The 26,164-nt window shown below is 39.3% G+C and overlaps 1 protein-coding gene across 7 annotated transcripts in view; it reads right to left on the reverse strand.

Annotated features, from left to right (window-relative positions):
* LOC144058866 (teneurin-3) overlaps window positions 1-26,164 on the reverse strand; it is a 222,257-nt gene that overhangs the window by 156,027 nt on the left and 40,066 nt on the right. Inside the window, exon 1 of one of the 7 annotated variants that reach the window (XM_077577470.1) lies at window positions 5,554-5,817. The exons of the other annotated variants lie outside the window; for them this stretch is intronic. The gene's annotated coding sequence lies outside the window, so the exon portion shown is untranslated. Of the gene's footprint in view, window positions 1-5,553; window positions 5,818-26,164 lie in introns of those variants that run through there. 7 annotated transcript variants of the gene reach the window in all.

Genomic DNA, 26,164 nt, shown 5'->3' on the forward strand with positions numbered 1-26,164 from the left:
GCATTTCAACACGTCTCAAAAAGCACCTATGGAGAGCGTAAATCTGAGTCTAATGGTAACGCACCTATTGAGGTGAATAGCGCCACCCAGCCTATCGAATTGTGTTTACTAGCTACTCACTCTGCATCAATTCATTATTCTGAAATGGATTCGCCTTGATTTGGTGAGCAGGGTGACCAATCAGGTGTTAAGGACCTGCTCACCAAACTTTGATGGGTGAGTTTGACAGATAAAATTAATTCATGAAACACCGCAACACGGTGACCATGAAATAATTAATTAAATAGAGAAATAATTATATATATATATACTGTACAAATAATCATAGGTAATTTCATTCATTAATGACACATTTATTAAATTATTTAATGGTGTATTCATTTATTTAATTTTGGCACGTTTAGTCCTTCATACGTGTACGCTCACTTACAGTCATACATGCAACGTACACATACTATTTTTACTATAGCTCTTATTGCCAGTTAATCATGACCCACACCGTGCAAGTACAATAGAAATAAACAAACAACAGAAATAATTGACACAAGAGTCCACAAAATAATCCACGGCACACTTTCTTACGTACTGTATGTCATACGATAATATGATCGCTCCTTTTGCCAGATGATAAAGTTAACTACTACCTTGCACTATAGTAATTAAACAGAATGACTCAAACGGCTGCTCAGTTATGCACAGGCCTACACACAATGAATGTGTGATATGGGCAATGCAATTGCTCCTCTCACTAGTTACTCATGTTAACCACCATTTTGAAAAAATAGAAACAAACAGAATGACTACAAGTAATCCATAGTGGAATAAGACCATATGCACAACGTAGAGTATATCATAATTATTTGATATCTCCTCTAGCCTGTTTATGATATCCGCTATCCTGCACTATGGAAATAAACACAACCACTTGTTATAAAGTAATAATGCATTCACAAAAAGGTTTCTAAAATTATAGTGACATCCCATCAGCCCTTTATGATGTCTCTCACATCAACGACGTGATTGCAGCGGTGCCGAATGTCACGGCGAACCTCGGCGAGCACGTCGTAGAGCAGTACGCTACTCAGCAATGCATTGTTTCACTCACTCTCGCGCTCTCTCCTGTGCGCAGCAACCTAATTTTTCAATGTAATTACAAGTGACACATATAAAGACGGCTGGATCACAACAGACCAACACCCCCCGCCTCCCCCCCGCTCCAACTGTACACTGCAGATGCAGCAAAAAACTGCTTTGCAAGCTGTATCACAGTAGAGACAGAACAGTATTCAAATAATACAGCGCAATATATATATCACTATCAATTACAAATTAGTAACTTCGGTATATTGCAAGAGGATAATGAATGAAGCAATTAAAAATCAATGCAACTTTATTTAAATTAAAAATAAGTACCAATAAATCTTAAAAATAATATAAATCAATAAATAAATAAATAATAATTATAAATACCGTATTATAAAATGAAATGTATTCAACCAATAAAAGCATACAATAATAGGTATGCTAAAATTAAATACTACTACTACTATTACTATTACTACCAATAATAATAATAATAATAATTATAAATTAGTTTAAAAAAATACAATCCATTATAAAATATACTGGAGGTAATAATGTTAATGCATGTAAAAATAAATATCAAACAGCTTCAAATTTACTTTGGGTGCAGCTTTTTTAGGCGTTTTCGGCAAAAAAAAAAGGAGGGAAGGATAAGGGGTTATCCTCATTAAGTTCGCAGGCGTGCTGGAGCCTCTCCCAGCTGACTTAAGGCAAGAGGCAGGGTACACCCTGGACTGCAGGTTGCCAGCCAATCACAGGATAATACACAACCAACCATTCACACTCACAATCACTCCTACGGACAATTTTGAGTCTTTGATTAGCCTGCCATGCATGTTTTGGGAATTTGGGAGGAAGTCAGAAGTCATGAGGAGAACTTGCAAATTTCACACCAGAGGAGTTTGTACAGACCAGACGCATGGAGTGCAGTATGCTAGCAGCAACAACCGAACTTCCTGCCATTGACTACTGCACTATTATCCAAAATAGTGTCTTGCCACTTGCAAGATAATGAGAATATTCCTCTTTCTTATCACACTCTTAAAGTAGCACTACTATCTCCCTTAATTAAATATTTTCATAACTCTTCTAATGAAACATCTACTTAAAACTAGTTGAATTGTACCTTTGCCATGGCCTGAGGGGGTCTGTATCACTTTTACAGACATTAAGCAACTTTGAGAAGGTTGGTAGGAACACTGCCACACAAAAAAACTACAAATGTGCTAACTGCTTTATGGCATACGTCACTTCCCCCTTTCCCCATTCGTTACAAAGACGGAAGTCAATTTGAATGTTGATGCATGATTACTGCTCTTCTGGTAAAACCTGCCTGAGGAGACAAAAAAAAAAGGAAAAGGGAAGCCACCCGGATAAAAGGATAGCCAAGATCAACATTGGCCCGGATTTTACTCCCCGGCGTGAGCTAAAAAAAACACACACACACAATGCGCTTGAAATGTGGTTTCTCTCAGACGTAACAATACCACTTTTGTCCATATGGCGCCGCCAAAATCAACGTAAACTGAAAGTTCCTAAGTGTCGGTCGGAGTTATTTAAAAATGCATTTAAATGTACATCTTCTCTATGTTTTCACTTGGTTGGTTGAGCTGAAAATTTTATTATTTGGAGCCTTTCGGTACAAAACGTCACTATTTACAATCCACTCCATTTACACTGGCCAACACTCACCACGCACCAATTACTCTTTGTCTTGGTGGCCATTGGTGTGCTAAGCACTTCAATCCGTCTCTGTCTGGCAGGCGCGTGACGTCAATGCCACACCATTCATCAAAGTCTACTGAAAAAGCAACACCTCGACTGGCTTGTTTGCATGCATTAGCCACCGATGCTATGTTCAGTATGTAGCACGGAGGGTATATCAAAATGGCGTAGGCAATAAAAGCATCACAATTTTGTACCCGCTTCTAATTGGGGCTTGAATGGGCAAGTTCCCTAGTGGGAGTTTGAATTGGCCTAAAATGACTGCTTCAAACCAAAATGGCTGAAGTCCTATTCAATTTCGGGCATGTGTCCTTGAGACATCTATGTTATATTTGACTTGTCTACTAAAGTTCAGGTTGATTTGTGAACTTGGTGTCGATGGCTGATTGTATACACGCTTGTGAGAATTGGTGCGTGTTGGTATGTTGAGGGCCCCAAAAAGGCAATGGATTCATTGGAAGAAAAACTGACAGCCATTCCAAGAGGGCTAATTAGTAGAGCTCAGGCCTCCAGCAAGGCCAGGCAATCTCTAGTTGCATCAGTATTAAAAAAATAAAAAATACGTTACATGCAGAAATGTACACAAACATGGGAAAACACAGGACCTAATACAGAAAATCCATACCAGAACATTATTTTCTTTATAACGTATTCATTCATATCCCTTGAACTTTTTCACATCTTGTGACCTTACAATCATAAACTTGAATGTATCCTTTTGAGTTTTTTGTGTGATGGACCAATATAAAGTAGCACATAATTGTGAAGTGAACTAAATGATAAATGTAACCTGTTCAGTGGTTTGTCAGAGAACACTAGTGAACAACAGCATCATGAAGCCCAAGGAACTCAGCAGACAGGTCAGGGATAAAGTTGTGAAGTTTAAAGCATGGTCAAATCATCCAATGAGGAGAAAAGTAACCAATCAAGACAATCCACCTAAACTGAAAGAGTGACAGAGGAGAGCATTGATCAGAAAAGCAGCCAAGAGGAGGAGGTTGGTGGAGCTGCAGAAAGCCACGGTTCTGTTGTTAGAATGGGACAACTTGTATACTCGACAAATTATTATTTATGGAAGAGTGGCAAGAAGAAGGGAAAAAAAAGGCATAGGAAGCCGTGTTAGCCATGTATACAAATAAGGTGGTTTGGTCTGATGAGGCCAAAGTTGAATTTTGTGGTCAATACAGCAGGTCAACCCTGGCAGGAATTCTGTTGGAAGCTGTAAAGGACTTGAGATTGGGAAAAAGATTCATCTTTCAGTAAGACAATGACCCGAAACAAGCCAGAGCTACAATGGAATGGTTTGAAATCAGATCATATTTATGTGCTAGAATGCCCCAGTCAGAGGGACCCCTAAATCCCATTGAGCATCTGTGACAAGATTTGAAAATTGCTGTTCACAGATGGTCTCCACCCAATCTAGCTGAGCTTGTGTTCTTATGCAAAGAAAATGGGCAAAAATGTCAGCGTCTGTCTAGATGTGCAAAGCTGGTAGAGACATACAACAAAAGACTTTTTAAAGTAAGTGCAGCCAAAGGTGGCACAAAATAAACATTATTCACTTTCCTTCATAGTGTGTAATGCTGCTTACCAGAACTTTCAGAAAAGCAACACTTTTACCTCAAATTACCTCCTTGGCGGAGGTAACTGATATGGAACAAGGATAAACCTCCGCCAAGGCTGAACAATCCCAGTTTGCGATCCACAAAACAAAAGCTCAAAATGAGTTCATATTGGTTAATATTGCCAACAAGTACACTCACAAGCAAACAAATGCATTGCCTCCTTGGCGGAGGTTACTGGTATGGAACTGAGTCAAGGATAAACCTCCGCCAAGGCTGAACAATCCCAGTTTGCGATCCACAAAACAAAAGCTCAAACTGAGTTCATATTGGTTAATATTGCCAACAAGTACACTCACAAGCAAACAAATGCATTGCCTCCTTGGTGGAGGTAACTAGTATGGTCAAAGTTGCCATCTACCAAGGTCAAAATTCAGAACCAACAAAAAACATGAAATTCAGTTTATTAGGTTTAATGATGATTAACAAAACACAAACAAACAAGCAAACATGTTGCCTTCTTGGCTGAGGTAACTTATACGACAGTCAATCATAGGCCTCAACCAAGACAACATTTTGGAAAAAAAACAAAAAAGCGATAAATAATAATGTGTCCAACATGTTTTATATTGCTCACCAGGATACCCACAAACAAAGAAATGCATTTCCTCCTTGGTGGATATAACCGCCCGGTTTAGTATTTGGACAACCACAGACCTCCACCAAGGTTACACAATTCAAAACTGAAATACACCAACACAAATAATCTATACGGTGTTTAATAAAACATCACAAACAATCTATATCTCCTTGGTGGAGGCATGACCAATCGCAGACCTCCGCCAAGGCTCAACCAATTGGACCAGCACCAAATTGCAGTCCCGTAACCCTTTTGATCCAACTTGCATGCTCATTGGCTAAATCCCACACAATCCTGCCAACAATTAAACAGGATGACAGCGTGACCCTCCCTGGTGGAGGTAACACCATCAGACAGTGCACATGGGGAGACACAACAGTCTGCAGTCTCAATGAGGGCCCCCAGCTAAAACACACACACACACACGCACACACATTACAATGCAATAATTGTATGTATTGTCTCTGACGTACACTACAACAGCTGCAATGCAATTTGAATAGGGTGCTCCTGACAGGCAAGCTATAACAAAGAAGTTGTTACCTCGTGAGCAGATTCCCTGACTGGAGACTGAAAGCTGCACTTGTTAGGCGGCGTTGCAGCTCTGCATCGCCTGCCAGCCAGCCAGCAGCACTCCCCGATCCAACCCTTCCTCCTCCTCTTCTCCTTTTTATCTTCCGACCATGCTGGAAGCCCCCCTGTCCCCCTCAAAAGGATGGATGCAGCCGGTGTCGGTGCGGGAAGTCGCACGGGGTGTCGCGGTAGTTAGTAGCCGAGTCGCTGTCTGCCGCACTCTCTCCACCACTACAAGCCTCCTCCTTCCTCCTCTTCTTGCTCTCTTTTCACTCACGCTCTCATGGGCTACCCCCCACCCCACACCCCATACCGCTCCCCCCTCCCCGCTATCATCACCACCAACAACACCCCTCCTCCGCCTCGTAGACGGGAGTGTTTTTGCACCACTCTATCCTGGATCGCGTTACGCCGTCTGGCTGGAAGGAACATCCAGACAAAAAAAAGGAGGAACTTGACGCATGGTAAACCAAAAGGTAGCAATGCTCTAAAACCTGTGCAACTAGTTTTAATTACATGAATTTGTTTCAATCCAGAGTTTAAAAAAAAGTCAGATTTGACACATAGCAGAGCTGTAAAAATCCTGCCTTTGGGAAATGTAATGATCACTTTTGAGAGGCATCAAGGACCATGAATTACCCTGCTGTGCTTTCCATGACCTGGACCTGAAGCCAAAAAAGTTGGATATGACACATGATAAACCCATTCGAGCTTGTGTAAAAAAAATAAAAATGCCTTTATTTAGTCATTAAAACCTCTAAATGCTGTTAGATATTATTAACATTTAAATTCTTTATTTCATATATTAACCATTGTTAACCTTTTAATTCTTTATATTAACCATGTCGAAATGTTTTATAGATGTGAGATAGTGTTGAACTCAGTATCATTTGACCTTGAACTAAGCTGGAACATATTGTTTGGTCTAAAAGATTCCTTCTCAGCGTTCTGTGCGAAAACACACATTTGGTCCTTGAGAACAGAATCTGCTTCGAACACACACACCCCTGACTCTGTTTGCGCCATCGCTCACGGAAAAGTACCCAGAGAGTATGTTTTGTCTACAAAAGAAAGAGAGGCGGTCTGTTTAACTATAAGAAGCCATTTTCCACGCGGAAGAGACACATTCGGGCTCTGAAATTCCCCCTGTTACGTGATGTTTGGAGTCTGTCACGATGTCCAGAGATCTCTGTTTTTTTTATTAAATCATTTTTGCAAAGGTGTTTTTTCTTACATTAAATCTGTCTTCAAATTTTGGAACACACAAAGAGGACAAATAAATTTATTCCTCTTCAATGCCCACAATTTTAATGTTTTGACCAAAAACTAAATCACCAAAACGGTTGATTTGACACATGGTAAACACTCGAGCGCCATTTGATATCATATATCAATACATACTTAAATTATATTATTAATTATCATTATTAAATTCTCAAAGGTCAGTCTTTCAATTATTCATCCCAGAGGTAAGGCCACAAAAACGGACAAAGGGTAATAATGCTCATCAAACATGATGACAACCTTGGGAAAATGTGCATGGATTTGTTTCAATGCAGAGCTCAAAAAGTCAGATTTGATACATGGTAAACCCAAAAGAGCTGTGCCAAAGATTCTGCCATTACAAAAATAATACAGTGGAGCCCCGTATACGGTATGTGTGGTTCGGCATAAATATATATATATATATATATGTATAAAAACTCCTTAACATTATAAAAATATTTTTCCATTTGTTATCTGGGTTTTCTGCATTTTCAATATTTGCAGGTCAGCCCGGACTCTATTGCCCACAAACAGCTGAGGACCTCTGTAAACGTTATGGAACTAAAGCCACAAAAAAATTGGATTTGACACATGGTAAACGCTCAGGAGCTGTGTCAAAGATTTGCCTTTATAATCCCAAATGTGTTGACCACTGACGTTTAATCTCTGCTGTCAACGTTTTGGACTTGAAAGTTTGACATGTAGTAAAATGAATGCTACTGTTTACTCACGTTTCACATTACAAAGAATATGATTTGAATTATCAGATGCTAAACAAATGAATTAGATAGAAATTAAACAAAAATATTTGATTTCAATTAAATGTATTTAATAAAGGGTACACATCTAATTTAATTTATTTTAAATGTATATTATAATTATATAATTCCAATACAACAATACAATATGAATCACATTTAAAAAAAAACTAATGTATTTTTAGTTTTACAAAAAAAATGACAACAAATATTGTACTAATTTAATGTAGAACTGATATAATCCTATACTTATTAATTGTGGATACATAAGATTATATGCATGAGTTTGTGCACTGTTAGTGTAAATTAGTTGTGCTTTCGGAGAGTCTGCACTTCTATGTGGCATTTTCCAACACGATGAAAAAACAAGCAGACTCAATCAAACGATTACACTGATGCTATTATTAGATAGCAGCGTGTCCGTGTTTGTCCCTTCTCGACAACACCTGAGATGATGCTGAGTCCAATTCTTCTGGGAATAATGAATGGCCTCATTACAATTCCCACCTGGTATTCCTTAGCGAGGACCAAAGATTTAGAACTGGACACGGTCCCATGGGCAGGGTAATGCATTTTTCACACGACAGAGTCACTAAACATTTCCGCCTCCACAGAAGCGTTGCTTCCGATAAGTTAATGGGTTTATTTTGGTTGGCTTTTAGAATGCTACATCAGCTTCCAACGCTAGGTGCTAGCTAGAAAACCAAACATCCAACTGACAACCTTCTTGTGAGCAACGGAGAAAAAGTCAGATTTGACACATGGTAAACCCAAAATAATAATGTTGAGCGGTATCAGTGCCCCCAAAATGTCCTACTTTCAATGCTATGACCTAGCGCTAAAGTCACAAAAAGTGTGACCTGACACATGGTAAACCCACAAGAGCTGTATGTCAAGGATTCTGCCTTTTTTAACGCTCAACATTCGAGCCCAGACATCTTTCGGATGAATATGTGCTAATATTTTTAACCTGGACCTTGAGTTCAAAGGGGAAAAAGTCAGATTTGGCACATTGTAAACATAGGAAATAATGCTCACTTTTGGGAAGTAATCTCAGAATGAATGATTTCATTATATATTTTTTTAACTTGAGTTAAAGCCACAAACTGTCAGATTTGACACAAGGTAAGCACAAGTAAAAAAATAAATTAAAAAAAGTTAGAGGGAACAAGGGGTCAAAATACCTTTTGGTACATGTATACATTCTAAACACAAACAAGAGAAGTGTGCAAGATTCTGCCCCAAAAAAAAGAAAAAGGAATGTTTTTTTAACTTTTATGTTTCACCCCCTGCTTTCAATGTTCAAGGCAAATTTGACACATAGTAAACCCACATGAGACGTGTCAAAGAATATGCCTTTATCATGTGTGTTTTATTGGTGCTCCAGTATAAATTAACATGAATGTAACTTGATATTTTATTTCAAAAAATGTTATTGTGTTCATTCTAAGTTAAATTTTATTTCAAATTGATCATTTTATTTTCATTTGATATGTCCTATTTTCTTTGTTTTACTTAATAATAAACCTTTTTATGCATTATCAGTTCTTAAGTATTAGACTTGTTTGTACAAAAGAAAATCGTATGTACAATGCATAACATCTGGACATAAGTTTTGACCAACTTGAACCAGAATTAATGCACAAAGTCAGCACTTTTCCATTTTAAAAAAATGTACTTAATTACTTTTCTGCAAGATGATTAAAAGTGATTCATAAGGTTGTTGTCATCATATGGCACAACATCTGGACATACAAGGTATGTCTTCAAAAGCCAGCTGGAATGAACAGAAAACAAAATTAAACATTATTATTGCAATAATCTTTCGCAAGCCTTTTGTTTTGAAAAAAGCAAACAAACAACCAAAATATATATTTTTTTGCATTGGTTTCAGATATGCCACAATCATTTTGCAGACCCCAAGCTAAGGCCTGCGGACCCCTGATGAACCACTGGTGTACTATGCACAGTAATTGGACTAGCATGAGGTATCAGAGCCGAATAGAAGGGCAGCTGTCTAGAGAACAGAATTGTCCTGGGAATAAATCACATGATACGTCAACCTGGCTTTGGACGGTCACCCGTCTCCATTCATCCGTCGTCCGTCATGGCAAGATTACCCCGGCCGTTCCCCCATGGAACCCAATCCACCTACAGCCAAGGAGCTTCATTTTCACAGAGGTGAAGAAAAAAAAAAGAGGAGAATGGCAACAAGTAAAGAATATGGGAAACGGGCCAGTTCGTCCTTCACATAATGTGCTTAATGTTCCAGACTAAAAGGAGGAAAACAGCGCCGCATTTCATCCAGAAAGACGTGTTGCGAAATGGCGGCCAAAACTGTCTGGGACCATCGAGTGTCTCTTTTAATCCAGCTGGTCTTTAGAATATGGATTATGGCGATGCGGCAAGCAGGCATCGGCTCGGCGGGGGGCGCAGGACGGGGTGCCCGGCATCGACGGGGCTCCCTGCTGGGACCCCCGGGTGAGAGGACGCCGAGAACCCCCCACCTACCACCCCTTCGGTTTCTCCAGGCGAGCTCATTGAGAGAGCTGGTTTTCTTCTCGTACCAGCAGCAGCATACGCCGGGCGTGTGAAAGAGAACGTGCAAGAAAAGATGGTGAAAAAGGCAGATCGGCAGGGGGTTGGCATGGAGAAAATGGAGCGGGAGTGGGGTGGGGTGTCGGGGGCTAAACGGGGTGCGGGATGAGAAGAAGCTCGGATGTGTCAGAGCCAGCGTTTTCACACCATTGGTTTGATCAACTGAGGGGGAAATCAATGTGCAGTGACACCTTGATGCCGAAATAATTAAAAGCAGTGTTTCCCAATATTAATTGAGCCAAGACACATATTTGACCAAATCTCACGGCACACCACCACACACAAACAGAGGAGAGAATTGGCAGCAAAACAGGCCAAAATCCAGATGTAAGGCAAGGTAAGAGACTAGTTGCATATCATTTGTGGTTACAGTAAACCACATTGTCATGATGAAATTATGAATAGAAAGGCATTCAGTGGTGTCCAAACTCGGTCCTCGGGGGCCGGTAGTCCTGCAGGTTTTGGAGGTTTCCCTGCTCTCTAAGATGAATACTACTCCAAATCAAAGTTTAGGTCCAGTTTTGACATATACAGGAGCACTCCATTATAAACTAGCCAGGCCAAGTCCAATTTCCTTTACTCTTGCACAAACATCCCTGAAACTAAGTATGTAGTGCTTTAGCCTGGGTGCATCTGCATGTTCGTATAAGTGAATGTTATTTATCATTTATAACGAGATATTGACAGATGTTTGGAACAACCTGTAATCTGAGAAAAATTACAGCATCAAGTATCAGGAAGAAGTAATATAAATCACAAAAATATGAATCCCCCAATTTTATTGCTGCCATGAAATTTGAAATCACTCGCCTGAAAAATGACTTACATGGAGTTAGCCCACTCTGGTTCTCAGTGGCTCAATTAAATCACACACACATTTGCACTCGACACTGTTGACGTGTCTTTCAAGGGCGTGGCCTAGTAAGTGACATCAGGATTTAAGTGTTTCCGTATTTGTGTATTATTTTGTCCCATGCATTGAATAGCTGAAAGTAGTGACTCTTCCTGTTCTTTCATTTTTATAACTTCACTCGAGCAGTGGCATATTTAAAGCTCGTTTGGTTGGTATTATGTTTCTTTTTTTTTTCTTCTTTTTTTTCTTTTGTAATGTAATCATTACTTTTTAATGTGTTTTTTTTCATTTGATGTGCATTTTTTCATCAGGTTTAATATTTGATTTGTACTGTATGTATTATTCCATCATTTGTTTTTTAAATTTCTTGCTACATATTTTGTTCATTATGAATTTTGCAATAATTGACTCTTTTTGTGAAAGCTGTGTTTGAAAAGATATTTTATGCACAATGCATGGTATCTAGACACACGTTTTCAATACTAAAATAAACTAAATACAATTCTGCACGCATCCATTGTAAAGCATTGCACTTTTAGTACTTTTCTGCAAAATGATTAAAGTGATATTCTTTTTTATTATTCAAATTGATTATGAAGTCCTCATATGGCACATCTGGATTTATGTCTTCAATAGCCATTTGAAAATCGAACAGTCTTTGACGTTTCACATTAATTAATTCCAAAACAGTACTTTTTACTACTTTCTGGAGGACGATAAAAGTGATTCTTTTTTTCAAATGGAAATGCATTATAATTGTTAACATAAGGTCCAGCATCTGGACATACGAAAGTCGAACACAAAGATGGTTTCATACTTTTTGATTCCAATACATTGTACTTTTTCCTGCAAGACAGTTAAATGGAATCTCATGGACATAGAAGCAATAACGTGTTAGCGATGTCATGACATCCTCAATGTCCAATCAAATTGCTATGATGTCATCCGTATACCGGTTAAGACCCCCCAGGGGGGCATATTACCCTGCTATCTGGAGATTGTTATGATATGCTTCTGATGTATTAAGCGGCGTTCCAGTCCTCACTTTTCTTGGCTTGACAACAGCATCGCTCAGCATTGGCTTTCTGAAGGCGTTGCAATTTCCAGTCTAATACCACTTGACCCACATCACTCAACAATGTGACCCCCCCCCCCCCCCCATGCTAAAACAAAAAACAAACAGATGACAGTTTATGAGGTAGAGGCATAAAAAATGACTTAAGCAGGTTTTAATCTTGCTGGGGAGCTGCTGATGCCGTGTCATTTTTCCAGCGCATCATAAAGCGGTAATTCAATAGCTCATTTATTTCACTTAGGTCTGACTGGGGGTCTCGGCTACGAAATTAATTTCGCATGGAGGCCTACCTCTGACATGACTGATGAGCGGCGCTAAAGGTTTTGGGTTTTGCCATTAAGAGCGCTAAAAAGCGTATTTGGTTTCGCCGATCGGTGTAATTAAAGCCTGCCCGCCAAAGATCGCAATTACAAGGTGCCGCCGGTGGCGTAGCGACCCGCTTATACTCGGACGAATCTTCTGGAAACAACCTTTTGTCACAGGCGCATTAATAGATTCTGCGAATCAGAGAACAGCATGGAGGCCTTGTAGTGTTGCCGTGGTGAAACAAGCTCCCTTGACCTACTTCAGCAGCATTAACACCCCTCAAAAGTGAGTGATAATATCTTCAGGGTAGAATCTTTGACACATGGGTTTACCTCATGTCAAATCCAACTTGTTACGGCTTCAGCTTGTGGTCAAAACATAGAAAGCATTCATTACAACGTTAGTATGTGTTGCAAGGTTGTGAGTGCCTGTTCGGTATAATGGTTTCTCTAGCTAGCATCTAGCATGAAAATCAAAAGTAGCCGTCTACACCTTTACTGACTGCTTGTCATTATCGAAACACCACAAACAGATTGACTCACATTCACCACACCAGTCCCAGAAGATCGCAGTGTTGACCCATGCCTTCTCCAGCTGAGCGTCCTACCACGTCAACAGGAACGAGGGCTAGTTAGATGATAATGTAACAGTTTACATTTTTACACAGTGCTTCTCTTTGTGAAAACACCACAACCAGATGGAATCAAATGCACCACACCTGTTCCAGAGGATTCCAAAGTTGGTTCATACCTAGTTCAGCTGAGTGTGCTACTAAGCTAACAGGAATGAGAGCTAGCTAGAATCTAAGGTAGCCAAAACACATATCCACTGTTTTGTTGTTGTTTTTTTGTCAAGGGAGAAATGTATTCACTAAAATTCATATTACCAAATGACAAAATGTGACTGGTCGTTTTAGCTCCAAGCTGAATCTAATATGGCAGTTATTAAAACATCAGTGTCTGTTGCAAGGGTTATTCATACTCGGCATGTTGTTTTCCCTAGCCAGCAGCTAGGGCAAGAAGCTAATATAACAAACTGCATCTTCACTCTGTGCTTCTCCTTGTCAAAGACAGCAGCAATTACACCTCAGAAAAAAACACCATGTCCTTTGTCAAGGCACAATTTTTTGACATAGCGCTTGGGTTTACCATGTTTTTGTTTTTGTTTTTGTGGCTTTAGTGTCTGGAACGTTGTTAAAACAAAGCATGTGCTCAAGTTTGTTTGGATCGCTCGCTAGGTAACTAACCAAAATTCAAGACTCCTAGCTGTTTCTACTTTCTGTCGCTTTGGTCATTGTCTTGAGATTCAGGATTTATGATTCTCTGTTTTAAGCCCTGAAGCTCCTCTTTCCAAAGTCTCAGAGAGTTTCATCTCGGGACCTCTCAGCCAAACTCTAATGTATGCTAATAAAGATTTAAGACGTGAATACTTTCCCAAGAGTACATGTAATTTGCATAGAAGATTTGGGGAATCTTTTCATTTTTGTGTGTAACTAAAACATTTTTCTAAGATCGCAATCACAAGTCCACCAGTGGCATGGTGACCTGCTAATACTCCGCCGAATTTACTGGAAATTGCCTTTTGTCACAGGCACAATAATAGAATCCGATAAATCAAGAGGAAAGTACGGTGGTGTCACCGTCAATAATAGATGGCAAACAAGTAGTCCTGATGGAACCGTAGGCCTTCCCCTTTGTGGAAGTCTTAGTGCTATAGCGGCGGGTGTGAATAATGCATGGTACTACGCATACCCGCGGCGGTCCCGCTTGGCCCGACTGGGGCACCACTTATCCCCAGCAGTGATTGGCTGTGCCTCGGGGGCAAAAGAACGAGATGGCGCAGTCACCTGGCCCATTTAGTTGCGGTGGTCAAACCCCGCTGTCTGCTGCCGGCGCGTGACATTTGGACCTCTGTTAACTGTAGTGCTGGGCACAATGGCGCAGAGCTGTCATTTGGATACTTATGACTTTTTTCTTTTTAAAAGAAAATGTGGGTGTTTTTTTTTAGCCCCTTTTCCCTGTCAAAGCAGCCAGGGTGACTGACAGCAGTGCTGTTTCTCAGTTCTGAGTAGCGGCAGGTGTGATAATTCATTAAATTTGCCCCTGGAGACATTCACATGTGTACAATAAATACAAAAGTATACTTAAAAATGAATTATGTTAAAGGGATACTTCACTCATTGAGCCATTTTCAGCGGTAAAAAGTTAATATTTTGTCCAGAATTAATTTGATAACAAAATATGACCTTTTTACTGCTGAAAATGGCTCAATGAGTCAAATATCCCTTGAATAATTCAGTTTAAAAAAACATTCTTTGATTGAATTTGATTGAATTAAATTAAATACAAATTCTAAATAAAATAAAATAAATAGAATTTGCCTTTGTCATGTGTGTTTTATTGGTGCCCGAGTGTAAATTAACGTAAATGTAATTTGATATTTTAATTCATAACTTTTACTGTGTTCATTTTGAATTCGATTTTAATTAAAATGTGTCCAATAAAAACAAAAGTGTACCGTATTTAAAAATGAATTATGTTAACAATTCAGTTTAAAAAAAAGCATGTCTTTGATTGAATTAAATGAAATACAAATTCTAAATAAAAATAAAATAAAATAAAATAAATAGAATTTTCAACTATATTTTAATACAAAATAAATGAAAAAAACTATTACAAAATAAATAAATAAATAATGCAAGTAAAATAAATCATGTTAGTAAAAAAAAAAAGTGTCAATATAAAATAAAAAATGTCAATATAAAATAAAAAATGTCAATATAAATGTAATGTCATATTAAAAACCTTTGTCCAGATGTTTTGGGCATACGGCAGAAGGCAAATCATCAAATTAAAAAAATAACATAGCTTTTAATCACACTATAAAGAATATCCGGTGGCCCTAAAGGGGAAAAATACATCAAATCCAGTATTATTGAAGCCCTGTCAGACATTTTGGACGATACCGAATAGGCAAACCCTGCTGTGGAGACCAGAATAAGCGACGCGTGTCAGCTCTCTTCTTCCTTTGCCGCAGTCTCACAGGAGTACAACACTAGCTTGTAAATTGAACTTTATGCCAATGCATCCCGGGCCGCAACTGTGATGGTAAAGCAGTACTCTACACTACACTGCATTTGCCCAGCCACTAGCTGGCAAAGCCGCAAGGGCCCCCGTTCCGGTGCTCATCATTGAGTTTGTAGATGTTACTTCTTTGCAGCAGGTGGCTGGCTGACAACTCAATGAAAAATGTGTCTGGTTGAGGCCAAACTCAGTCAAGGGAAGCCCCCCGTTCCCCCGGACTCGCCATTAATATCCCGATCCACTCATTCAAGGGGATACTGCTGACATCCGGCACTTCGTGTAATAGAGAGCCAACCTTTAAGCACCGCAAGGAAAAATACATTTTTCATAATCTACTGTCCATTTTGGGTAATTCCCCCAAACTATCAGCTTCTGTCCTCATTTCCCTTCTGTTGTTTTCGATTCCCTGCGAGGAACTTTGTCATGTATCTGCAGGTGATAAATGTGTAAAATCAAACACATTCCACAGTTTTATCTTCCTCTCAGGCTTTTTTCATTTTATTTCCCCTCCTTGTAATTCATCAGACAGCTTTACAGTGGCCCGCAGTTGATGACTCGGATGGATGATCAGAGCGCACATTTTGTTGTGCCCAAGTCCCTTCTCCTCTAATTCCTTAAAGCCAGACTCAAGTGTTAAGCCACCGTAAGAAAAACCCGCCACAGCCTATCCCCCCACCCCACCCCCACCCACCACTGCCCTTCTCAGTCCTGAGCCAGGCTGAAGGAAAGTCATTGTCTCTGCCGTGGCTGCTAATGATGATTAGCCACAATCTGGGGTATCGAACGCACATCGGTCAAGCGCGCAGACACCCTCAAAAGGGGAACGACGGCCCACTGTCCTCACTGGCGCATACCGAGCAGATTGATTGTGTTTCCTGCAGGGGATTTAGGGCCAATCTTTGATGTGTGCACGGTAATAATGTGGACGCCAGCGTGAAATGCAAAGCAACTCACTGGTAGTTCAAAGCAGCGGCTTAAAAAATGTTTTCTTTGTTTTTTTTTAAACATATGCCGCTGTACAGACTGGCAGAATGACATCGGACGTAAAGGATCGCCTTGAGAAAACAAAGAGATGACTGATGCTATTGTGCGTCGAAAAAACAACAATAAGAAGCTCCATGGCTTAAAGGGATTGGATTCATACAAAGAAGAGGACGGGCTGCTAGTTTGGAACATCCTTTAGCACCAAAAAGACGATCAAAAGTGGTGAATTTAATCAATTCGGAGTGAATTTGAAGTAGTATGCGAGGTAAATGTTCATCACAATTAACACACAAATTATTTGATCTTCCAACAATGGATTAAAAAAAATAAGTACATAGGACGACTTTTGACGTACCCTGCAGATTGCAGTCTGACACTGGGCAGCACATAAAATGGAATTCTTGGGATGTCATTGTACCGTGTTCAGATTCAAAATACCCACAGGCAAATTGCAAAGACATTTGATTGACATATTAGTTTTAAGGTAGGCAATTTTATGGAAATTTTAAACATAGGTTCGGTGGGTGTCCAATACGGCTGGCAACCAGTCAAATAGAAATATGGCGTCAAAAGTGGGATCTAGATTTTTGTTACAATGTTATCACATTTTTGATTGGCTCTGTAAGTTCCTCTGATAAAGTAATTAAATAGAATCAAGGTCATTATTCCTTTATGACCCAAGAGGGCAAAAAATCTATATTTTACTTAGTTAAAAAAAAAAAAAGAGGCACATCTTCATTTTTGTGCCGGGGCAAGTCTAGTTTACCGTGTTTGGGAATTTGGCACGCCGTGCTGCGCCTTGCCGGGCGTTCCAGCAGACTGTGGGTGTTTCCAATTACACGCCACAGGCACACATGAAAATTTGGTGTCAGAAAGTAGTAAGCGGGTCTAAATTGTGGTGTAGGTGGTTTAATGCGTGTTTAATGGATTTGATCGAGGTGCAGGCAGACGTGTGGTGGATGTCATCATATTTCATTCATAAATTTGGCAACAGCTTGCATCAATCCCTCCAAATCATTATAGAAATCAATTCACTCAAAAATTCTGCTACACTGCACAAGACTTGTGCTAGGCATGAAAATAACGTTCCTATCTCAGTTGGAAACTGTGAAGTAGTGCTGTTGTAAATAAAGCGTCTCTTGCCGTTTTTGAGAGGAAGAGGAATCCTCTCTCATTTTTAATGAAGTCCCAAAATCATACTTGTGCCTTTTTTGTTGTTGTTGTTTTTACTGGCAAACGTCAAGAAGCCCCACTTAATGCCGAATGGAAACGAGCTTCTGAGAGGCGGCAATGAAAAAGAAAGCAAAATGAGCTTCACGCAAAAACAAACCAAAACTACAGGTTTGTAAGTGTGGCACTCATTAAGTAGCAGTGGGCTTTAACGCACTTTGTTGCTTTAATTATCAGGTTTATTTTAGACATCTTAACAGTTAGCGCACCCAAAGTATTTGACTGAATGCGCTGAAGGAGATTAAGGGCGAATCATTGGCAGAAAGAGCAATGGCAAAAATTTACATTTCAATTCACTATAAATGGGAAAACGTTAATCTGTTCATCCAACAAAATGCAGTTTTTGTCATTAACATACTGGACCAATGCTCAAAAATGGGTTTGGAACATTTGCCAGACAAATTTCCAAGTCATGGGTGGAGAAGCTCATTTTTAAGGGTTGTTTAGTTCTACTTGATATGTCGGTAGGCACTCCCGAGACTCCACTAGTTGAATTTAAACAATAATAAAGTACATTTTCCATGCTAAGGTTATACAGTGGTCCCTTGCTACTTCGTGTTTCACTTACCGCGGATTCACTATATTGTGGATTTGTATTTGTATTTGGTTGTACCTCGCTCTATCGTGAATTTTTCAAAGATAATTACCCCCCTAATCCTCCTGCCCACCCCTCCCAGATTTACAGTTTTCTTTATTTATGATGCTATATTTCTTATTTACAAAGTTAACAAGCGTTTAGAAGGCTTTATTATGGCTCAATAGAAGTATAACTCTCCCCCCAAAAACCAAAATAAACAAATAAATAAACAAAAAAAAATAAAAAATATCATTATTATGATTTGTTTTACGTCCTTTACGAAGAACGTGCCAACTCCACACAGGGCGGCCCGATGTGACATTCAAACCCGAACCTTAGAACTGTGAGGCAGACATGCTAACCACAAATCCATCGCGCTGGCTCAAAATGACATTTTCTTTACTTAAAATCCACAACATCGCCTTATGACTGCAAATCGAAAAAACATCAAATATTTAAAACCAGCCTCAAAGATGACCGCACGTTATCGGCGACATAATCTCAGATTGAGCCATCGTATGACCAATTTGTGCCGGATAGTTTTTCCAGGCTGATATCGATCCCACCCTGAAGGCTTCCTTCCTGCCGTCCGTGAGAGGTGAGGCGGGAGTGTCTGCCAGCAGTGTAGAGGTCACTCTGATAAATTGGCCAGGTTGGCTTTTAGCAGCTTCAGGGTCAGAACCCATTCATCTTATTAGGGCTCATGGATCCTTTTAGCGGAGCCTTTGCAGTGGGATTAGACTGGAGTGGGACACGGGGGGTTGGGCGGGGCATTCGTTGACAAACCATTTGGCAAATAGGTTACAGCATCTTGCATTTATTGTCTTCTTTTTCGCAATGTCGCCACACTTTTTGCCACCATTGCCTTCATGGGAAGGAAAACAGACTCAAGTGAACCAGAGTAGGCGGCTTGCCAATTAGTCCCCCCCAAAAAACAACAACATACTGTAATTGAGTGTCGGTTTAAGGCGCAATAACACTAAAGGAAAAAAATGTTGCTATGGAAACAGTAACAGCGGTCTCTTAGTACAAACCCTTTATTATGTGACCTGGATTTTTTTTTTTTCTCCTTGTGAAGATACACAACAGCACACAACCAAATTTGGGAATTTGGGACTTGATTAGATGACTTCAGTTTTACAGTTTAGTGCTTAATTCCCATCTCACAGGCACACAACACTTTTTACTACTATTGCCACTAATTCCACTGCACAGTACCGACTTGGATGCCTACATACTTGGTTGTTAAAGTCGCAGTTTAGTGCAGGTACATTGAGGGAACAAAACACAAAATGTAAAAATACTTTACTTGTGTTGGTGTAAACAACTCATTTAATGATTTTTACTTACTTTTTAATGATGATGTTATTTGTAGAAAAATTCATTAATAGTTTTTTTTTTTTTTTTTTTTTAAGGGAACAAGGCCATTAAATAATATGGGCTCAAATTAATTCAGTTGAATTTTTTAATGTAATAATAATAATAATAATATTGGATTTGTGTAATTATTATGATTATTTTTATCGGGTTTATTTATGTGTTTTTATCAGATTTTTTTATGCACTACTACTATTTACCCTCTGAAAATTGCTGGGTCTAAAAATAACCCAATTTTTGTCCAAACTTTGACCAAGCCACTACTTGGGTCAATTTGGACCAACCCACTACTTGGTCAATTTTACCCAAGGTTGTTTTGTATCAAAACAACAGTCAAATTGAGCCAAATAGCGGGTTGGTCCATATTGAATCCCCAAAAAATGGACTGACCCACTACTTGGGTTAGCGGGTCAGTCCAATTTTGGTAAAAACATAAATAAATAAATACAAAAAATGGCTGACCAATAAGCTCAACATACCACATAACCCACGACTTGAATCAATTTGACCCAAATTTGGTTGTTTTGAGTCAACAAGCCACGATCATTTTGACCCAACTTTCTGAGCAGAGAACCCCAAAATTGGGTTGTTTTCTATCAAAACAAATTCTCAAGGCATCAAATTGTCAAATTGACCCAACTAGCTGTTCTGTAAGTGTGTATGATTAATGGCTTTTACAGTTGAGCAATGCATTCAATAGGGTACATTAGTGTTGATTGTACCTCTCTACTACCGTCACTCAGTCATTGTAGTTTTATCAGATTTGTCCATTCTATGCCTTTTTAATGACTTTAAAATCACATCATATGATAATCCACTCCACACGGACTCACCCATGCAATGCGGCAAACGTTTGTTTTTCGAATGTTTGCAGGCAAAAGTGAGGGAATTAAAGATTCTGTTTCATGTTGTGTTTGTTGGTGTTGGCTTATGTTTGACGGAGATAAAAAGCCTCGAATCCGAGAGGTCATGCTGAGATAAGAAGCTTAAAAAAAACAGAAAGGGAATATGCCTTTTTTTCTCCCTTGTTGTTTGAGGATGAATCAGTTTACACGGCGTTACAATATCATCAATCTCCAATCCATATTTGCAAAGTGCTCTGCTTTGCATCAGCGGCTGGGACGATCGACTCATCAGCCGCCGCCATCATAGCCCCAGATACCCGATACCCGCCTCTATAAAGTGACCACACTCTCAGGATGCTTTACACTGGGCACGCGTCCAGAGAGAGCTGGATGACATTCATTTTTAATAAGGACCAGAATATCCTCTCGAACCTTCCTCACAAGCTGCCCCAACCGTCATTCAATTTCCTTACATTGTAATTGATTTGGCTGCTCTCCCCTTTTCAAACTGCATGTTGTTAACCCTCCTGCGATGTTCCTACTGAAAGTTATAAAACTGTAGAAAAAAAATTATTTTGACTTTATTAAAAAAAATTTAAGCTAATACATTTGGGAATGATTTTTGAGATTTGGTGTGGTCGTTTAGCCATCCCTGCATGTTGTCGCGGGTCGGAAATTCCACCAACGTACAATGCATTCAACATTGATTAATTGATTGATTATCTAATATATGCTATATTAACTCATACACGGCATACTAAGCCAACCGTAAATGGTGTATATATTTTTTTTTTTTCTGGGCTCCCCAAAAAATAAATAAATAAACAAATGGTGTATTTAACCCTAAATATCACACATACAGTACATCAGACCCAAACACTTTATTCCAAGTGGCAAGTCCGTACAACGCGTTTCCGCCAGTGGTGCGTGTTCAGCATATTGGATCTCGCCTTGGCGGCGGCCGCTGCTTCTTCCCGCCTGTGCCGCTGCCGCTGCCAAGGAGAAAGGACACGTAAGCGCGAGAGAGGGGTAATCTTCCTCCCTCTCTCGGTGGCGTAATGAGTTTGACAATGAAAGTGACACTGCGTCCTCCCTGGACCTCGCCATGTGATCAATCATAACAATGGCTCACCATTTCTTCCTCAGGAAACTGACCTTTCTCCGTTAAGGAAAAGACAAGTGTGTGCGTGTGTGCGTGACATCATCACCTTGTGTCCAATAATGCGGAGCCACTACGGTGTCCTTTGCTGGGGTTGCTCCTTTTTATCCCCTGAAAAGCCCAATGACTTGAAAATGCCATGCAGCGCGATACCACTGTGTTTCTTTCTACAGTGGAATACGCTTGATATGTCTCGATAGTCTTGAAATTTTCATTGTATCCTGCGCACGGAATTCAGATACCCCGTGCCAAACACAGCAAAGTAGCCACCAGGACATAACAGAACCTCCTTCATGGTAAGATTTCACTGTACCCTGCACGGATTTTTTTTATTTAATTAAATAATTCCTGTACCTACAATAATATATGTGTTGGTTGTGTGTCTTAAGGAGTGTGGCTCGTCACGATTGTTCTCATTTTGTGTTTGTTCTGTTGACTGTTCATGAAACTGCAGAAAGTGCAGCAACTGAGGAGTTCCTTACCCACTTACAAGGGCATTACAACACCCAAACTGCTCCTGTTTTTCCCACTTTACTTGAATCGAAATGTCATACCTAAATTGTGTTCATTTTATCCGCCATTTTTAAATTTTGTCTCAGTTTTAGTTCAGTTTCAATCGCGCTTGTTACTTTTGATCATAGTCAACCTCATCCCGTTTTTATTTAGCCCATTTTTAGTCTACTAAAAGTCTAGTATTTTAGTCCAAGAAAACAAAAACTGTCAATGTTTTAGTCTGGTTTTAGCCAGGACAATCATTTATCCTCTGTATTATTTTTTTTTTATAGCAGATTATGTTGAACATTTCGGATCTAAAACTATTTCCCATAATTTTTTTTGATGAAAAACAACTTCACACACAATTACAGTACGTCAACAAGTGCCTACTATGGCTCCATGCTATGAGCTAGTATGTTAGCCAGCATTAGTTAGCAGTCGGATTAACATTATTGCTGGAACGTTATAGCCGTTGGATTGTTTTGTTATAGCTATAATTTACTCTTTTTTTTAACCTTTCACCAATAATCTCCTCCCCATGTGTTTGTGCATGTTGCACGCCCTAGCTGAAAGGCTGTGTGCCACATGACATTTTACAAAATCACAAAATTTTTGTTCATTAACTAAAATGTCCATAGATTTTAGTCCAGAAGTACATTTTCGTCTCATCATTAGTCGACGAAAATGCAAACTGATTTAGTCCCAATCATTGCTTATTAATAAGGATTTTAGTCTAGTCTAGTTTTCGTCCGACGAAAAATGTGCATTGACTAAATTATTTTTGTTTAGTTTTTGTCGACGAAATTATTTTTAACTCTACTCATAACACGGCAAAAATAAGTCTAGCAACTCACAAGTGAAGGTACCACTGTACTGTATATTGATATTAATATTTACACGTGTTGGGCTCCCCAGTGGCCCGTGTTGGCAAAGCCTGTAGGCCCATACAAATCAAGGACGACAATGTTAGCGCGTCCAGATCCTGCTGACCTCTTCGCCACCATCTCGTCTCCCCGGCATCATAACTTCTACTCCTGCGCTGGGGTCCCCGGGGGCCCCTATGGCGTCGGTCCCCGCTGCTTAAATAAAACAAGAGCACTGCATCACGAAATACGGTGCCATCAAATTTTCTTCAGTCACGACCGTCCCATGTCGGCAATAATAAGGCCTCTCTCTCGGGCGTGTTTTTATGGGGATTTTTTTTATGCCACTCTTAGTTGTGCTTTTATGCCTTGAGCAGATGTAAACGCTCATTTAATTGGATTGAAGGCAACATGAAAGCCTGGTCAAAATGTGCCACAGAGAGGATGAAAATAATTCAATTTTGGATTGTAAATGGTCATTTTTATGTCCTTTTATCGAATGTTTATGCAGATCATTTCATCCGGAGAGGCTCTTTTATTTGCCTGCAGAAGACTAAATAAAAAGGACGTGTCAATAGACAATGAAACGCGGCATCAAATTAATTTAATCATACCGCCAAACACACCGCTGTGACGATTTCCGTGTTATTGTTTGGAAATGAGCTCGAGCAAATGACATTTGTATTTAATCACATTAGGAGCTCCATTTTTTTCTTTACAGCAAATTTTTTTAATTTGTTGTAGCTACACCTTTTGTGAGCTTTTGGGCAGGTTTGGATAAAAATAATTAACTAAAAACACACACACAAAATAACAAAAGTAAATACATGTAGTATCGCGTTGTACATTCAGCAAGATTTTTTTACACAAAAACAACACAACACATGGTTTTACTTACCATTTTTGCATCTTTTGTTGTTGCTGTATGTACACAAATATATGTATAAAGTAAAAAAAAAAAAAAAAGTAAGCATGGTTGAATTGACGTTTAGCAAACCACGCCGCCAAACAGCCAAGCTCATACCCGCTCCATTGAATTCTATTGTCAAATCGATCCACAAAACTTTTGTCAGCTGCAATAAAACCATACCTAAAAAAGTTCCAACAAGCTGTGGACCTCCAGCAAGCAAAATGGTGAAGCGATATGCCCATGGATTGTGTAAATCGGACACGAGGTATCCCAAGAGTTTGTTAGGTGAAATCCAATTCTTCCCATTACTTAAGCCAAAAACCAAGCTGGAGCTGTGTCTTCAATGGATTAAACGGTGTTTTCGGCATCACACCCAGCTAAATGTCTCTAAGATATACAAGCATTCCTATGTTTGCTCCAATGTAAGAGCCTGTAAATATTGGCTAGCTAGGCTAAAGCCATATCGCTAACTAGCAACCAAACGAGCTAAATTAACTTTAGCTCTAAAGGCAAGATCATCCACAAAACTGGACATCAAAGTTATACTTATGATTATTTAATATTGTATATTATCATTTTCAGTGAGTTCTTTATAATGCAACGCTTGCCTCGTAAAAATACATGGCCAAAAAAAGACCATCTTTACTTTACCGATCGACGGATGTAAACCTCTGTGCTCAGTCCGATTATTTTTACGATTTTTTTATTTTTGCAAATCACCCCACACTGTTATCAGGAAATATTCTGCTTTGCTTTTTACGAGAATGTAAAAGTGCAAAGGAAAAGATCTCAATTGTGGGCGCACATGGAAATAATTGAGGCAGCCGCTTTGACCGTGTCGTCTTTTTCTGTAGTCATCCTCCTGGACGACGTTCAAAGACTTTTTTCCTTGGCAGCAAATCAGAATAAAACGCAGCCGAGGACTCCGCGCGGATTTGGAAGCGATCACATCCCGGCGGACGCGAATCTCTGCCCTTTTTCCTCATTTTTTTTTATCTTTCCAGCTGCGAATTCGGCTCCTTTTCACCTTGTTCTGAAAGTCTGAAAGAGCAACACTTTGATATACCGTGCTATTGTTCCAGATGGAAGAATCGCTCACTATGACGAAAACCCACCAAAGCCCCCAAATGAACTTGCGAACCTTTTGATCAAACATTTACTTGTGACTTTTAAAGACTGAAGAAACATTTCCAATGCCACAAAAGCGATAGTCAGGCTTTAAAAGAATGGTCCTAAGTGGTGTCATTATTGGTCACTTAATTGGGATGTTTAAAAGTGCTACAGGCTTAAAAACACCTGAAGTGTTTCAAAGCTACATTTGACTGCTTTCCCCTCGCATTGGTGCCAACACTTTCAGAGAAAGCACAAAATGACAGTCAAGTCATAAGCTTTTCATAGTTAGCCTGACTTTCTATTGGAAAAAGAAAGGAGAAAAAAAGTGTGATTTTAGTATATTCCAGAAAGAAAAAAAATCGGGGGGGGGGGGGGGGGGCGGTGGATTGGTTTTGGTTGTGAGAACAGTAAAAGCAAAACAAGAGTTGAGTAGAGACAGTTGAAATAAACTTTCTCACAATTTTTTTTGTCCAATAGAATACATGCTCCAAAGTTGGTTTTGATTTATTTATTTATTTATTTTAATTTTATTTTATTTTTTCTTATTTATTTATAAAAATCCACATCACGATAACAGTCAAAATAAAATATTCACTAGTACCTTGAGATTGGGATGAGTTTAATTTGTAGCATGCTCGCAACTCAAAATACTTAATCTAAATCATCTTTCCCCATTGAAATCAATGGAATGTCATTCTGTTTCAGTGTCCTAAAAAAATGGAAGAAATGTTTAATATATCTATTTTAAAGTGTAAGTCAACCTTAAACATTTGTTGACAGTAATATATGCGACCTCACTAGTCTAAACATGACATTCTGATTAATATTACATTTGTGGAATAAGACTTTTGAAGCAAAATCCAGCCGTTTTTATCCATCTCAGGGGGCGGCCATTTTGCCACTTGCTGTCAACTGAAGATGACATCAATGTTGCTCAGGGCTCCGGTAACAACCAATCACAGCTCAGCTTCAGAGAACAGATTAGCTGTGATTGGTCGTTGCCTGAGCCATGAGCAACATTGATGTCATCTGTAGACAGCAAGTGGCAAAATGGCCGCCCCTTGGGATGGATAAAAACGGCTGGATTTT

This window comes from Vanacampus margaritifer, chromosome 10, assembly GCF_051991255.1.
Source record: "Vanacampus margaritifer isolate UIUO_Vmar chromosome 10, RoL_Vmar_1.0, whole genome shotgun sequence".
Taxonomy (NCBI): Eukaryota; Metazoa; Chordata; class Actinopteri; order Syngnathiformes; family Syngnathidae; genus Vanacampus; species Vanacampus margaritifer.